Source organism: Macrotis lagotis, chromosome 8 (genome assembly GCF_037893015.1).
Source record: "Macrotis lagotis isolate mMagLag1 chromosome 8, bilby.v1.9.chrom.fasta, whole genome shotgun sequence".
In the NCBI taxonomy this organism is placed as follows: Eukaryota; Metazoa; Chordata; class Mammalia; order Peramelemorphia; family Peramelidae; genus Macrotis; species Macrotis lagotis.
In genome coordinates this window covers 60,468,745-60,487,269 of record NC_133665.1, presented here as the reverse complement: position 1 = coordinate 60,487,269, position 18,525 = coordinate 60,468,745, and positions in this window count along the sequence as shown.

The window sequence follows — 18,525 nt, the reverse complement described above, 5'->3', positions numbered from 1 at the left end:
GAAAAAGAATTCTTAGGGAATTCAGGGGCTTGGAGAGTTGAAGGTGACATGAAAGGGAGACTTTGGAATAATGCCCTAGGTCTGAGCTTCTTCAGAAGCAGCTTCTCCAGAATTTGTGACCAAACAAGAGATAGAGAACATTTTGAAATGAAAAATGGATGATTATATTAAATTGAAAAGTTTTTGCACAAACAAACCAATGCAACCAAGATTAGAAGGAAAACTGGAAAATAATTTTTACTGATAGTGTTTCTGATAAAAGAGAACAGGGTCAAATTTATAAGGATTCAAGTCATTCCCAAATTGATAAGTGGTCAAAGGATATGAAGTTATCTATAGTCATGAAAAAAAATGCTCCAAATCATTATTAGAGAAATGCAAATTAAAATAACTCTGAAATACCACCTCACATATATCAGACTGGTTAATATATAACAGAAAAGGAAAATGATCAATGCTGGAGGGGATATGGGGAAATTGGGACATCAGTACGTTCTTGGATTTGTGAACTGATCCATTCATTCTGGAAATTAATTTGGAACTGTGCTCAATGTTCTATAAAACTGTTCATAGACTTTGATCCAGCAATACCATCACTAGGTCTATATATCAAAGAGATTTTAAAAAGGGGAATAGATATGTACAAAAATATAGCAAAGAATTGGAAATTGAGGGGATGCAAGGACGGCTAGGTGGCGTAGTGGATAAAGCACCAGCCTTGGAGTCAGGAGTACCTGGGTTCAAATCCGGTCTCAGACACTTAATAATTACCTAGCTGTGTGGCCTTGGGCAAGCCACTTAACCCCATTTGCCTTGCAAAAAACCTAAAAAAAAAAACTGAGGGGATGCCCATCAATTGGGGAATGACTGAATAAGATGTGATAATGAATGTAATGGAATATTATTCTATAAGGTGGATTTCAGAAGAGACTTAGATAAACTGATGCTGAGTAAAGTAGGCAGAACCAGGAGAACACTGTTCACCTTAGCAGTAACATTGTGCAGTGATCAACTATGATGGACTTAGCTCTTTTCAGCAATAAAGTGATCAAAGCTAATTCTAAAAGATTTGTGTTGGAAAATGCCATCTACATCCAGAGAAAGAACTATGGATGTCTGAATGCAGGTTGATGCATCCTAATTACATTTTTTAAAGTTTTATTTTTGCTTTTTGTTTTTCATGGTTCCCCACCCCCTTAGTTCTGATTCTTTTTTCACATGACTAATGTAGAAATATGTTTAATATAATTGTACAGGTATATCTATATCACTGTCATGGGGAGGGGAAAGGGAAGGGTGGATAGTAGAAAAATGTGGAACTCAAAATCTTAGAAAATAATTGAGTGTTGAAAACTATCTTTACATGTAATTAGAAAAAACAAAATAAAATAACATTAAAAAAAGGAAAAATTCTAAGACTTGTGATGGAAAATGCCATCCATATCCAGAAAAAGAACTATGGAGTCTGAATGCAGATGAAAGCATACTATTTTTACTTTTTCAAGTTTGTTTTTCATTTTTTTACTTGTGGTTTTCCCCCTTTTGTTCTGCTGCTGCTTTCACAGCATTACTTATATGGAAACGTGTAACATGATTGTGCATGTATAACATATCAGATTACTAGTTATCGTAGGGAGAAGAGCGAGGTTAGTAGGGAGAAATTTTTACAAAAATGAATATTGAAGACTATCTCTACATATAATTGGAAAAAAAGAAATTTCAATGGAAACAATTAAAAAACAACAATGAAGCAGATTTGCCAGTTCTAAAGAATAATGAAAAGCTACTGGAGCCATCAGGAGACAAGACCTCTATGACTTGGTCCTAGAAGAATAGAGTCATGACAATTATTGACTTTGGCCAAGAGGTATTGAGGTGGCTGTGCTTAAGTTGATCTGACATGAATAGTTAGGAGATACTTTGTCTTCTTATAGGGTGTCTCTGGAACATAATGAAAAGCCTCCTGAAGCATTGTCTGACTAGAAGGATCACTGCATACTTTGGATGATTCACTCATGTGAAAACCTAGAAAATATTATTAGGGATTAATGGAATCTCAGACAAAACTTAAGATATAACATAAACAGATGGTGTTTTCATTACTGATGAACTGAAGGTAAGGGTTTCAAAAGAAAGGGGGAGGGGTTGGGCAGTAAACAGGTGGTTAATAAGATGGTGCCATAGGCAGAACAACTAATGTATATATTGTACACCTTTAACAAACCTGCAAATGATATATGTAGTGTTATTTTGTTCTTTGTATGTGGAAATGGCTGTGTTAGAGTGTGTCAATTTCAGGATAACAAATATATAAGACAAAAATTAGATGATATCAGAAAATAAGATTTGGATTTCTGGACCATGACTTTAGATACTGTTATGAGAGATTTTTGGCTAGAGATACGAGTGTTTTTTCCCTAGAAACTTGCCAATCTGATCAAAAGTACTTTAAATTAGAAATAGAGGGGAAGGAAGAAAATGTACAAAGTAATTGTTATAAAAACATAGAGGATCAGTACTTTATATATAACACCTTCTAACTCTGTAACTGCCTCATTTCTTGCTTGAAGGTCTAGCTGGACTAGTAAGGAAGGATGAAAAGGCAGCGGAGAAAGTTATGAAAGGAAATTAAAAGATTCAGGGACTTGCTGGGGTTGGTTGCCAATTCTATTCTCTCTGTAATTATCTGTGGCCAGACCAGATTCTTGCCAGTGACTAGATAGTAGAGACAGGAAAGTAACAACTTTCCTAAATTCTACATTTCATTCCTTGAGTAAGCTAGGATCCCCATCCAGAATTTCTACATATTCGCTTGATGATCAGTTCTGAGGGAAGTGTGAATCAAACATCCTGAGGGAGCTGTTATGTACCCCTGCCCTGTTTGTGGGAGGACTTAAATAATATATCCTATAACTCTTGGGTCCAAATTAATTCTAAATCCAAGGGACTTCCCAGGTCTTGGACTTAATAGCTACTTGGTAGCTGTTCATTATTATTCAGTCTCCTTGTTAAGTACTGTTCATTTACTTATTGATTCTATGCCAAGAATAAATGTACTTTATGATGAAGCATCCTAACTTGTGTTTTTCCAGTGGAGAGCCAGCTCCATTATGCCAAGGTCATTGACTAGTACCCATTGAAATACAGTACATTCAAAAGGAGCTAGGGTCTCAGACTCATTTTGATTGGATAGATCCATGAAACCACCCACCTTCACACAGAGTGGCCCTGCTGTGTAGCAAACAGGAAAGTTGAGGGATTGAAATTCTTGGATTGTCTGGTAACTGTAGTTTATCTCTTTCTTTCTATTGACTTTAAAAAAGTCATTTTTTCCCCCAATTACATTTAAAGGTAGTTCTCAACATTCAATTTTTTTGGTAAGATTTTAAATTTTTCTTCCACTCTCACTTTCCTCCCCCCTCCCCTTGTCAGAGAGTAATCTGATATATGTTATACATATACAATCATGTTAAATGTATTTCCATATTAGTACTCAGTATTTTTGCAGAATATTTATTTGTAAACAAACTATCAATATCTTGAGAGTGGTTCAATAGAAGATATACAAGAAGGGGACCTGAAAGTCTCAGATACCCAAATGCATAGAATAAAGAGAATAAAGCTATTTGTTCATCCTTCATTTAAGAAAGAGGAGCAATGCCATCATAGTAATATTTCAACTCTTGAGTGTACTGGTAGAGTTGCAGAAAGTTGTCAGCCTCACTTTCTCTTCTACAATCATCAGAGCCCAGTGGCAAGACAAGAGTCAAGATGACTGGGAAGAAGGGGATGACCTTGGCATCTTCAATGTCTGACCAAGCTTTAAGTGCTCCACAATGTTTACTTCAGCTAACTTTATGGCTGTTGGAATAGATTGTTCTCACAAGCCCAAAGCTATTTGAGATTTTAGTGGAAGTAAATAATTTGACCTCATTGATATGATTTGGTAGAATGTTACTTAGGACTAGCTAGACTCACGACTTCTATAGAGCAGATAAAAGGTCTACTGGAGTAGCATTGGACATTCAGAAGATACTGATGTGAGGAAATCCAAGAGCTGGAATGGAGAAAACTGTTTACCAAGAGAAGTAAAGATAAAGGTATTTATGGTAGGGGAAACAGGAAATAAACAGGAAATAAAAGATAAGTTCTGGAAAGATGAATTCATGTTGTGTCAAAGGGAAGCTCTACCTACCTGGACATTTACAGATATTCCCTCTTTGCTAAAAGTTAAAAATGAAATTTTTGCTTCCTCAAAATTCTGATATCCCTAAATTTGCTACTTTAATGTAAATTTTATCCTTCAAAAAATGGAGGAAATGATAAATTGGCCTTGATTCTAAGCAGTAAGCACTTGAAGTGATCTGGTATGTCAGAATTTGTGACAGCTAAGAAAAATTGGCCATAGTGTCCTCAGGATTTGGGGGGAGAAGTTTCAGAGTGCAAGAAAAAAATTAGGATTCTGTGATTTAAATATATAAAGGGAAGCTGATTTAAAAAGTTTAAGATGCTTTCTCGAACAAACTGATGACACAAACATTTCTGGCAAGAAAGAAAATGGGAAATTGTTTAAAGAGATTGATGTGAATGCTTAGGGAATGCAGTGAACAACTTAGCAAGAGTAGACAATTGATGATTAATATGAGTTTCGTAGGGCTCTAAGGTTGATGTCAGGAATGCAAAAACCCAGAATGAGCTGAGACTAGCCACAAATGTGTGGGAATGATAACAAGGGCTTTGGGAACCTTGCTGAGACAAGGGCCATGACCAATTTTTTCTTTTTTTTTTTTTTTTTAGGTTTTTGCAAGGCAAATGGGGTTAAGTGGCTTGCCGAAGGGCACACAGCTAGGTAATTATTAAGTGTCTGAGACCACATTTGAACCCAGGTACTCCTGACTCCAAGGCTGGTGCTTTATGCACTACGCCACCTAGCCGCCTGCCATTACCAATTTTTAAAATTTTTATGGTAGATAGGAGGAGGATCATAAAGAGAAGGTATTACTAGTGAACTCTCATTGCTTCTATTTTCTTTAGCAAGAAGAATTTGGGAAGCAAGAAATAAAAAGTCTACAGAGAATTAAAACTTAAGGTAAATAAGATGATTTAAACACTCAAATTTCTTTAGTGAGTTCAAGAGGCCAGAACAAAATTTATTGAGCAATATACTGAACATGATTACTGAACCACTGTTGTTGATCTTTGAAAAATCATAGAAAATAGATTTCTGTGAGGCTTCATCCCAGCATATGTTGTCCTGACTTTCAAGGCAGGGACAAATGACAAAAATCTAAAGGGATTTTTTTTTTTTGTGAGTACTTGGGAAGAAGGGAAATGGGAACTAAGAATCTGCATGCCTTCTTCACAAATAAATCATGCCAGATTAATCCCATTTCCATTTTTTGTTGACAGGGTTGCCAGGCCAGTTGATCAGGAAAGTATCACATAGAATTCCTGCATTACAGTGAAACATTTAACCGAGTTTCTTTTGATATCTCTGTGAACAAAAAAATAGAGATGTAGGCCAAGGGAAAGTAGGTAGTTTGAAATAACTAGACAAAAATTCAAGTAAATTAACTCTTCTGAGGTTTTCCTTGGGCTTCTCATTGATTCTATTATATTCAACACATTAATGACTTGGATGAAGCTCTAGGTGGTTTACATTTAAAATTTTATTATTTTATAAATATCCTTCTTGTGTAAATTTGGAGAGTAGAAATTACATTTCAAAAATATATCAGTAGATTAAAATGATGTGTCAATTACAATAAAATGAAATTTAATGAAGATAAAGATCTAAGTTTGGGTTCAAAAAATCAACTACCTAAGAATAGAATAAGGGGATAATATGAAAAAGATTTGGGGGATTCTGTGAATGTCTTGCTTGCAAAATGTCAACAATGTGACATGGCAGATAAGAAATTAGTAATAGTTACAACAACAGAGACATAATGTACAGAACAAGGGAAGTGATAGTCTGCTATTATGTTATTATGCTTCCAGGCTAACATATAACTGGAGTATTATTCATACATTCAGGGCACCAGCACATTGGCAAGTTCAAGCACGTCTAATGGAGAACTAAGAATCCAAGAGTTTTAGTCAGAAGTGACCTGTAAGAACCTTTTATGCACCAGGTACCTGGAAGAATCCTCCCTGCAACATCTCATGTGAAAGGTAATATAGACTCCACTATAACTGAAGTAATCCTTTCAATTTTTGGACAGTTTTATTGGAAAGTTTTTTCTTTTATCAATCTTCTCTTCCCTTCTCCCCTTATTGGATTAGAGTTATTATTTTTCCTTGGAGTGAGGGGTTGGGGGAAGGGTTAGGGTTATGTTTGTAGAGTCAGGTCACTACTAATTTTTTCCCTCCTGTGTCTATATTACTTTTTTAATAGTTTCAATAATAGTTTAATCATAGTATTTTTATAACTTTTCATTATTTTTTAGAGTTTTTTATTTTCTTCAATTTATTTACACATTACTAAAATATTCTTGTTTAAACATAATACCCCTTCCCCACAAAAATAAAAAAACCTCATGAGAAATAAAGTGAAAGAAAGAGAAAAAAATGTGTTCCAGTCTGTGTTTTGATACTATCAGCTCTGTCTTAGGTGAATCACCTTCTTTATCATAAGTCCTTTAGAGAAGTTATTTCCATATTTTTCCACAGTTGCTGTAGCTGATTGTATTTTCCTCCATCCATTTCTCCCCATTACTATCTATCATATTTTCTCTCTCCTTTCACTCTGTGACTCTTCGAAAATGTGCTGTGGGGTAGCCGAGTGGGGCAGCTGAGTGGCTTAGTGGACAGAGTACTGGTCCTAGGGCCAAGATGCCCCAAGCCTATGTCCCACCCCAGAGACCCAGCAACCACCTGGCTCCATGGTCCTGGACAGGATGCCCAATCCCATCACCTTGCAAAAAGTAAAAATTAAAATTTGTTATATCTGACTATCCTCCCCCATGATCTACCCTCTCCTCTATCACCAACACTCCCCCTCCCCTCCTCCTGTCCCCCTTTCTCCCCTTTTTCTTCTAGGTGTCTATACCCTTTTGAGCATGCATGCTGTTTCCTCTCATTTCCAATGTGAATGAAGACTCTCTCATTCCCCCTCACCTTCCCCCCTTCCATATCATTGCAAAATCTACATGAAATATCTTAGCCTATTCCACCTCTCCTTTCTCTTACTCCCAGTACATTTCCCTTTCACCCATTGACTCCATTTTTTACAATATATCTTCAAATTCAGCTCTCTCCTGTACTTTATTTATAAAAACTCCTTCTAACTGCTCTATTAAATGAGAAGCTTCATATGAGTATTATCAGTATCATCTTTCCATACAGGAATACATACAGTTCATCATCATTAAGTCCCTCATAATAAGTCCCTCATAAGTCCCTTCTTGTCCACTCTCTTTATGTTTCACCTGAGTCCTGTACTTGAAGATCAAATTTCAACAGGAACATTTGAAATTCTCCTGTTTCACTGAAAGATCATCTTTTCCCTTGGAAGAGGATGTTCAGTTTTGCTGGGTAGTTGATTCTTGGTTGCATTCCAAGCTCTTTTGCCTTCTGGAATATTATATTCCAAGCCCTATGAGCCCATAATATAGATGCTGCTAAATCCTGGATATTCCTGATAGTAACTCTACAATATTTGAATTGTTTCCTTCTGACTGATTGTAATATTTTCTCTTTGACTTGGGAGTTATGGAACTTGGCTATAATATTCCCAGGGGTTGTTTTTGTTTTGATCTCTTTCCATAGGAGATCAGTGGATTCTCTCAATTTCTACTTAATCCTTTGCTTCTAGGATATCAGGGCAATTTTCCTGTAGAATTTCTTTAAAAATAAGGTTAAGGCTCTTTTCCTGATCATGACTTTCAGGGAGCCCAATAATTTTAAAATTATCTTTCCTGAATCTGTTTTCCAGATCAGTTGTTTTTCTCAATGGGTTATTTCACATTTTCTTCAAGTTTTTCATTCTTTTGGTGTTGAATTATTGTGTCTTGATTTCTCACAAAGCCATCAGCTTCCTTTAGCTCCATTCCTCAGAGATCTTTCTTATCTCCTTTTCCATCTGGCCAATTCTGCTTTTTTAAAGCATTCTTTTCCTCAGTAACTTTTTATTGTTTTTTTTTTTTTTTTTTGTTTTTTTAGGTTTTTGCTAGGCAATGGGGTTAAGTGGCTTGCCCAAGGCCACACAGCTAGGTAATTATTAAGTGTCTGAGACCAGATTTGAACCCAGGTACTCCTGACTCCAGGGCCAGTGCTTTATCCACTGCAGCACCTAGCCGCCCCCTCAGTAAGTTTTTAAACTGTTTTATCCATTTGACCTAAACTGGTTTCTAATATGTTATTTTCTTCAGCATTTTTTTGAATCTCCTTGACTAAGCTGCTGACTTCATTTTCATGTTTTTTTCTGCATCTCTCTCATTTCTTTTCCCAATTTTTCTTCTATCTCCATTACTTGATTTTTTTTTTTTAGGTTTTTGCAAGGCAAATGGGGTTAAGTGGCTTGCCCAAGGCCACACAGCTAGGTAATTATTAAGTGTATGAGACCGGATTTGAACCCAGGTACTCCTGACTCCAGGGCTGGTGCTTTATCCACTGTGCCACCTAGCCGCCCCTCCATTACCTGATTTAAAAAAATTTTTTTGAGCTCTGTCATAGCCTGAACCCAACTTCTATATTTCTTGGAGTCTTTAGATGTAGAAGCTTGGACTTTCTCATCTTCAGATTGTGTATTTTGGTCCTCCATGGGATCAGAGTAATTGTCTATGGTCTATGTCTATGTCTATGAGCTTTTGAGTATTATTGGGACACCCCCACAAGGACCTCAGTATGTGAGGCTCTGACTGCTCTCTTGGTTTGTTGAATGACCACAAGCTTACCCCTCTGGGGCCCCAGTCTGTGACCAGGTCTGAACGTGGTCAAAGCCCCAGAGTCTTGTTCCGGGGAAAGAGGACAGACCTTGGCAGTCTCCCTTCACTCCCTTACCTTTGGTGGGCTGAGCACTCAGAGAGCAGCTGCCAGGCAGCTCCTGCTGCACAGCTCCATAGACCTGCTTCTGTTTCCTGGGATCTGGGCTGCACTAAGGGCTGTGACTGCACTGGGGAGGGCCACACTGGCCTGGGCTTCGCATTCTCTCTGGCAGAGGTATCCTTGCTGACCTTCCAAGTTGTGCTTGGTGCTCCCTGGGGTGGCAGGTCAGGAAACTGCTTCTGTTTTGAGGAGCCAGAGCTGCTAGGGACCCAGGCCCACTGGGACTGCTCCCGGAAGGCTGAAGCTTCTTCACTCTGGTGCACTGCGGCCCCTCCAACTCTGTGGAACAGAGTCTTCCCACTATTTTCCAGGTTACCTTGGGAAGAATTGTCTCAATGGATCTTTCTGTGGCTTCTGTCTCTCAAAAATTTAGTCATAATTTTAAAGTTTTTGAAATATTTTGGAGAGAGCACCCAAGAGAGGCTGTTCTCCTGCTGCCATCTTAGCTCTGCCTCACGTCTTTTCATTATTGATATAGGGACTTTAATGCCTGGAAATTATAAATGTCCTCTTTTGGTTTCTCAACCCCTCCCCCCCCGAGGGATTTATCTTTTTAAAAAAATATATATATATATACACATATATATGTGAGTGTGTGTGTGTTTTTATTTTACTTTTTCCAATTACATGCAAAGATACCTTTCAACATTCATCTTTTTGAAAGAACTTGAGTTCCATATTTTTCTACATCTCTTTCCCCTACCCATGACAGTATGTAATCTGATATGTTTTACATGTACAATCATGTTTAACATATTTCCATACTGGTCATGTTGTGATAGCAGAATCAGAACTGAAAGGAAGGAAAAATCATGAGAAATGAATAAAAACATAAAACAAGTTTTAAAAAGTAGAAATAGTATGTGTTCATCAGCATTCAGACTTCAGTTTTCCCCCTCTGGATATGGATGGTATTTTCCATCTCAAGTCTTTTAGTATTGTCCTTGATCATTGAACTGCTAAGAGGAGCTAAGATGATCATAGTTGAACATCACACACTGTGTGGTGTTACTGTGTACTGTTAATATGTACACTGTTCTCTTGGTTCAGCTCTCTTCATTATCAGTTCATGTTAGTCTTTCCAAGCTTTTCTAAAAGATGTCTGGCTTATGATTTCTTATAGACCAATAGTACTCCATTATATTCATACACCATAGCTTGTTTAGTCATTCCCCAGTTGATGGGAATATCTCCAATTTTCCAATTCTTTGCCACTACAAATAGAACTACTATAATATTTTTGTACATGTGGGTCTATTCCCCATTTTTATAATTTTTTTGGGATATAGACATAGTAGTTATATTACTGGATCAAAGGGTATGCAGTTTTATTGTGCTTTGGGCATAGTTTCAAAATGCTCTCCAGAATGGTTGGATCAGTTCACTACTCCACCAATAGTGCATTAGGTTCCCAGCTTTCCTATATCCCCTCCAACACTGAACATTTTCCATTTTTGTCATGTTAGACAATCTGATAGGTGTGAGGTAGTATTTCAGAGAGGTCTTAATTTATATTTCTTTAACCAATGATTTAGAGAATTTTTTCATATAGCTATATATTTCTTCATCTGAAAACTGCTTGTTCATATCCTTTGACCATGTGTAAATTGAAGAATGACTTGTATTCTTATAAATTTGACCTAATACTCTCTATATACTTTAGATATAAGTTCTTTATAAGTTCTTTTTTTTTTTTTAGATTTTTCAAGGCAATGGGGTTAAGTGGCTTGCCCAAGGCCACACAGCTAGGTAATTATTAAGTGTCTGAGGTCGGATTTGAACCCAGGTACTCCTGACTCCAAGGCCGGTGCTCTATCCACTGCACCACCTAGCCACCCCATAGATATAAGTTCTTTATCAAAAACACTAGCTGTGAAAATTGTTTTCCAACTTTCTACTTTCTGGGTTGCATTGGTTTAATTTGTGAATAAACTATTTTTTAATTAATTGTAAATTTTATTCATTCATTCATTTATTTTTTCACATTACCACAATAGTCACGTTGTAAAAGTAAACAAAAATCCCCCCCCCCCCCAAGAAGAACCTCAGTTAAAATAAAATGAGAAAGGAAAAAAAGTGTGCTTCTATTTGTATTCTGATACCATCAGTTCTGTCTTTAGGATGGATGGCATTCTTTATCATAAGTTCATCAGATAACTTGTTTAATATTTTTTTCCCACAGTTGCTATTGCTATTGCATTCTATTCCCATCCACCCCCATTTATTCTGTTCTCTCTCTCTCTCTCCTTTCACCTCAAAAGTGTGTTGTATCTAATTACTTCTCCCACAATCTTCCCTCTCTTCCATCACCTACACACTCTCTTCCTTCCCCCCGTCCCCCTTCTCCCATCACTTTCCTCTAGGGTGTGTATGTTATTTCTTCTCTGAGCCATTTCTGATGAAAGTAAAGGCTCACTTAGTACCCTCACCTTCCTTCCTTTTGTACTCCATTGCAAAATTTTTCATTCCTCTTTTATGTAAAATAACTTCAGCCTTTCTATCTCTCCTTTCCCTTTCTCCCAGTATATTCCTTTCTCCCCCATTAATTCTATCACAATTATATATTATACCTTCAAATTCAACTCCCTCCTGTGCCTTGTCTTCATATGCTCTTTCTAACTGCCCTAATAAATGAGAAGCTTCATATGAATTATCAGTATTATTTTCCCATGTAGAAATAAAAGCAATTCACCATTACGTCTCATCTAATTTGCCCTTTCTTTTCACCTTCTCTGTTTCATCTGAGTCCTGTACTTGAAGATCAGACTTTTTTTTTTATCAGTTCTGGTTTTGATCAGGAAAATTTGAAAGTCCCCTGAATGTTCATCTTTTCCTCTGAAAGAGTATGTTCAGTTTTGCTGGGTAGGGATTTATCTTAATGAGTTAAGAAAGCTTCTTCTAGATCTTGTAGTATTCATGAGGCCTTGATCTTCTTTCCCCACTTCCCCTGCCCAGTCTCAAAGAAAGACTGGAGAAGGCAGCAGAGAATTTTTTTTTTAATAGAGCCTGGCTGCTAAAACTAGTGATCTCAGAATTTCTGAGGCATAGGTGTCTTCCAGAGACTGGAAGGATATGAAGCAGATCAAGAATATGAAATTTCTTCCAGATCCATTGTTCTTATGGGGAGAAACCTGAGGAAGGAGTCTTCTGAGATAAAGAAATTGATGCCCACATCTCTATGGTTCCTCTGAATCTCAGCAATCTTGGATTGCAAAAGTTGTAGAAGCTGGGAATGCCTGAAGATGATAGGCACGGTTATGATAATGCCTTGAGTTTGACAGGCTGCTGGAGACACAGGGTCCAATGCCATGGCAGAGATGCCATCAAGATCACATCTACCTTGGTTGCTAGGTCTGAAAGACTTCAGGATCCTCCAGTTGAGCTAGGGAATCAGATAGGTGCGAGTAGGCCAAGGCCCAGGAGTACAAGAGGGCCCAAGGACTTGCCTACCTACCTTCTAATGGCACCTTCAAACAGTTCTAAATGTACCTTTTGATTCTGTCCTTTGGGACTAAAAAGAGCAAACCAATCTATCTCATTTGTCTACCATTCAAATACTTTTAGACTCTAGCCAGCTTTCTTTTAAGTCCTTTCCAAACTAAAAATTCTTAATTCTTCAGCCATTCTTAGTTGATGGTTTGGTCTTCCATATTCTCATTGTCCTGGATGTCATTCTTCTGGATGTCAATATCTTTTCTAAAATGTGGTATCCCCCAAATTCCACATGAACACAAATATTCATAGCAGCTCTTTTTGTAGTGTCAAAGAATTGGAAATCGAGGGGATACCCATCAGTTGGGGAACTGCTGAACAAATTGTGGTATATGTATGTGATGAAACACTATTGTTCTATAAGAAATCATGAGGAACAGGATTTCAGATAAGCCTGGAAAAGTTTGCATGAACAAATGAACAGAATGAATGAAATGAACAGAACCAGAAGAATATCATACACACAACATGAGGTGGTGATCAACCATGATGGACTTGTTCATTTCAGTAGCAAAATAATCAAAGACAATTTTAAAAGACTTGTAATGGAAAATACCATCCATATCCAAGTGAAGGAACAGTGGAGTTTAAATGAAAACTAAAGCTTATCTTCAGTTTTTAAAAGTTGTCATGAATTGTTATTTTTTCTCTCTAATGATTTTTCCATTTATATTTGATTCTTCCCTCACAACATGATCAATATGGATCTATATTAACATGATTATAAATGTGTAGCCTATATTAGATTACTTTCTGTCAGAGGAAAGGGGAAGAGAAGGGAGGGTGGGAGAAAAATGTAAAACTCAAAACCTTGCAAAAAAAAAGATTGATAAAAATTACCATGGCATATAGTTGGAAAAACAAATAAATAAAATACTAAAAAAATACAATGTGATACCCAGAAATCTATAAAGATGAGAGGGATGAAAGGATGGGAGGAAAGCTCTAGAGAAAATTCTCCAGAGCAGGTTGTCTTCATCCCTTCTACTTTTAATAATTTATGGCTCAATGGTTCTGTATGTGGAATTAAAGATAATAAAAGAACTGAGGTAACCACTTGATGAATCAGGTTGAATTAAAATAAACAAGTAAGAGAACATACTAAAATATTTAAAAAATGAAATAAAATGTAATACCTAGAACTGAACACAAGATTCCAGATTTGGCCTGACCAGGTACAATATGATTATTACCTCCCTCATTCTGAGTACAAAGGCAACTTAAGATTGTTTCATCTTTTTTTTTTTTTTTTTGACATACTGGCTTCACTTTTACTGAAGCATACATATTTTTTTCCTCATAAGAACTCATGTCTTCCTGTGCTTTCCTCCCCTATCTTGTATTTTTAAGTTAACTTTTTGAACCCCAGTGGAGGATTTTATACTAGTTCTATTAAATTTCACCTTTCTCCTCATAGTTCTAGCCTATTAAGATCTTTTTGGAGCCTGATTACCATCTAAGATATTAATCTTTCCCAGGATCATTTTATCATAAAATTTGGTAAAAATATGTCTATTATCTACATATAATTTATAAAAAAAATGTTAAACAGAATAAGGTTAGAGATAGGAACTAACCCCATCAAAAAAGGAAATAAGATTAGTTTAGTATGACCTCTTTTTTTTTTTTTGCTAGGCAATGGGGTTAAGTGGCTTGCCCAAGGCCACACAGCTAGGTAATTATTGTCTGAGACCGGATTTGAACCCAGGTACTCCTGACTCCAGGGCCAGTACTTTATCCATTACGCCACCTAGCCGCCCCGTATGACCTCTTTTTGATGAATCCTACTGACCCTTTGGGATCAACACTTACATTTTAAATGTTTCCAAATAATTTCTTTAATAACAAGTTTCAGGGGCAGCTAGGTGGCGCAGTGGATAGAGCACCAGCTTTGGAGTCAGGAGTACCTGAAAAAAAAAACCTAAAAAAAAATAATAAAACAACAAGTTCCAGATTTCTTCTTCTCCCCAACCCAGGTATTAAAATCAATCTCACTGGTCTATGATTTGAAAATTCTACCCTCTTTTTTTTTTTTTAAGGTTTTTGCAAGGAAAATGGGGTTAAGTGGCTTGCCCAAGGCCACACAGCTAGGTAATTGTTAAAGTGTATGAGGCTGAATTTGAACTCAGGTACTTCTGACTCTGGGGCTGGTGCTCTATCCATTGTACCACCTAGCCACCCCTACTCTGTCTTTTTTGATAATTGGGACACCCTGGCTAAAAATCTACCTCTATCTCGATCCTGGCAAGTTGGTTTTGGAGTTGGGAAGATCTGGTACCTCTGAAATATAGGCTGGTATGTGACCATGATCAAGTTATCTAATTTCTCAGGACTCCTGAAGTCTTAAGATTATAGGATGTTCTCTAGTTTCCAATCTATATGAGTGGATATTGTTTTCATTATGGTAGTTCCTTACACTATTATAATCTCAGGTATAGAACAATAACAGTATCAACTATAATGCTTCAAAGTATGAAAAGTGCTTTGTAGGTATGAACTAATTTGAACCACACAACAGCCAGAGGAAGTAGATAAGACAGGTATTGGATGTGTACTTACAAGTTCAGAGATGTTAAATAACTTGCCCATGATCATAAGATAGGCATCCATGCAAGAATTTGAAACCAGGTATTTATGATTTCTCAGTCCAAGACTGCCACACACTTTGAGGCCAGGCATTCATTCATTTTCAAATCAATCTAATTGAATTTTCCTTTGGCTTATATCTTTTCATCTTGTCCATGAGGATAGAATCAGTGAATTTAGTGATATGCTTTCCTGAAATTCTTTGGGGCATTCCCCGATCGAAACAACCCTTTCAAAGAAGGAAATGAGATTAAATTCGTCATGATTTTGTCTTGTTGAAGCCATGCTGTCCCTGAGGAACCAACACTTCCATTTTTCAATGCTTCCTAATCATCTCTTTAATAAAAAATTTTAGATTTTCTCTCTCCTACAAACTGAAATCAATCTTAACTGGTCCAAGATTTGAAAATTCTGCTGTCCTTTTCTTTAATGTTTGGGTAATTTACTGAATTCTAGTCTTAACAATGAAACTGCTGATGGATTCAAGGGATTGGAGACACTGCACCAACAAGTTTCTTTCCCTCAGGGACCTTTTGCTTTAGCCTCTGGTTTCAGTCCAGATCAGGTTCAATAAGGTGCTATAACCTTTAATGAGAGGGAGCCAGGCTGCTTTTTTTCCCCCACATAATTTAGCTCATTCAATCATTACCTTAGATCCCCTTGGACAATTATTTAAAATTTAGGTTTGGGCCCCTGTAAATTAAAAACGCAAATGCAACATTACACACACACACACACACACACACACACACACACACACACACACACATATTTTTTGGATAAGGCCAATCTGTGAATTTGTTTTGCTTGACTGTGAATATTTGTTTCTAGGAATTTCTCTCTCTCTCTCTCACTCTCTCACTTTATTTTATTTTTTTGTTTTGTATATATGTAAGTATGTGTAGTGGCTTTTTTTTTTTAGGTTTTTGCAAGGCAAACAGAGTTAAGTGGCTTGCCCAAGACCACACAGCTAGGTAATTAAGTGTCTGAAACCAGATTTGAACCCAGGTACTCCTGACTCCAGGGCTGGTGCTCTCTCTCTCTCTCTCTCTCTCTCTCTCTCTCTCTCTCTCTCTCTCTCTCTCTCTGTCTTGTATGCTCCTTTGACTACTTCAAGTCATGCCTGCACCCTCCAACTCCTTCTGTTGCCAATGAGATTTGGGGAAAACCAAATAAAGATAGAGATTGAGGGTTACTGAAAAACAAAGGAATTCACAGTCTCCCTGGAATTTTAAAACTGCTCAGGATTTATTACAAATTATTACAAAGTATACAGATCAAAACTCCTAGAAAAGCAGTAAGCGCCTTGAGGACAGGTTAGGTGAATTTTGAGAGAGAGAGAGAGAGAGAGAGAGAGAGAGAGAGTGAGAGAGAAGACAGGCAGTCATGAGGGCTAGCTTAGTCCCGCCACATGGATGGCATGGGGGCCCAGGGTGAACCACTAAGGGCTAGCTTGGGAGCACATGGTCTAGGAAGGAAAAAAGAAAGGCATCCTTGCAGATAGTGTCCTAGAGGGACCTAGAGCCCAAAATATGTGGCGCTTCTTAAATCTACTTCTGTAGAGGGTTGGTGCTGGGGGCAGTGGTCCACACTTGGGCCAGCTATCTTCCAAAGGCAAGATACATTATGGTCCTTCCTGTCCCAAGGTGGGTGACTTCTAAGTTAAACTGGAAGCTGGGTGAAGGAGGAATGAGGAGTGAGTAAAAATTTTCCTCTTAACAATGAAACAATAGAAATCGGTTTACATCTTGGGAGCAGAGAGAGCATTAAGAAAATTTAACAACATCCTATAGTCATAATTCTCAGCATCACTTCCACTTAATTTAGATAGTCCTCTTGGCATCCAGACAAGAAACAACAAACATTTATTAAAAGTTTACTATGTGCAGTCACTGTGCTAAATACTGGGAATATAAAAACAAAAATAAGCTCTCCATTTCCTGGAATTTACATTATAATGGGAAAGTTGAAAAGTTGGGGTAGAGTATGACTTGATGATCAATGAAGACCTGATTATATGGGATAGCGATCTTTTCTTTTTGCTCACTTTTTTCCCCCATTGCATTTTCCTTTCCCTTTCTTTTTTTCTTTAAAAATAATAAAAATACAACACAATACTCCTTAGCCTTCTGTTTTGTTTAACTTCCTTTATGAGTATTGATTTAGGGTTCTGAGGGGCTTTATTTTCTACAATTCATTCTTGTATAGCCTCTTACAGTTACTTAACATATTTACCTTTTTATGCTTTTCTTGACTCTTGCATTAGCATTTCAGTGTTTCTAATCTGTTTTGGACTTTTCATCAGAAGTTCTTGCAAGTCTTTGATTTCATTAAAGATATACCCTCTCTTCAAAGGAAAAAAAGGGTCATATTTAGTTGGGGTTTTTTTAGGTTTTTTTTTTTTTTGCAAGGGCAAATGGGGTTGAGTGGCTTGCCCAAGGCCACATGGCTAGGTAATTACTAAGTGTCTGAGACCGGATTTGAACCCAGGTACTCCCGACTCCAGGGCCGGTGCTTTATCCACTGAGCCACCTAGCGGCCCCTCATAGTTTTGCTGGGTAAATTATTCTAGTTTGTGAATTTATCTCTTTTGCCTTTTGGAAAATTGCATTCCAAAGTATCCTTTCATTTAGAGTAGAACCTTTGATCCTGGCTATGGCTCTTTGGTACTAGAGCACTTTCTTCTTGCAGTATTTTTCTTTGATCTGGGAGCTCTGGATTTTGGTGATGATCTTCCCTGGAGTTCTCATTTAAGGATTTCTTCTAGGAGACCCTGGAGAATTCTTTCTATTTTCATTTTCCCCTTAGAGGTCTTAGCCTTTTCATTCATGATTTCTTCATATATATTAGTTAGGGCCCCCTTTTTTGTTACGACTTTCAGGTGGTCCACTGATTCCTTTTTTTCTCTTTTCAGTTTGATTGTTTTTAATATATACTTCTTTCTTCTTTTTCATTATTTTAACTTTTCTTGTTGTCTTGAGGGATCATTAATACCTGTATGTTCAAGGAGTCTATTATTTGAGTAAGGTTTTATATTTCTTTTCTTTTCTTGTTTATTTTTCTTTTGCAGGGTAATGGGGTTAAATGACTTGCCCGAAATCACACAGCTAGGTAATTAAGTGTCTGAGGCTGGATTTGAACTTCAGGTCCTCCTGACTCCAGAGCTGGTGCTCTATTGCACTGTACCACCTAGCTGCTTCTTTTGTACCTCTTGTATTAAACTATTAATTCTTTTAAGTCTTTCTTCTAACACATTTAGTTTGACTTTTTAAACTCATGTTTCATTTCATACAGAAATTCTAGTTGACTTTTTGGCCAACTTATGTTTTTGTTTGAAGTCTTGCTTGAAGATTTTTTGGGTTTTTGGTATTATTCCCAGGGACTGACATTGAGGAGGCT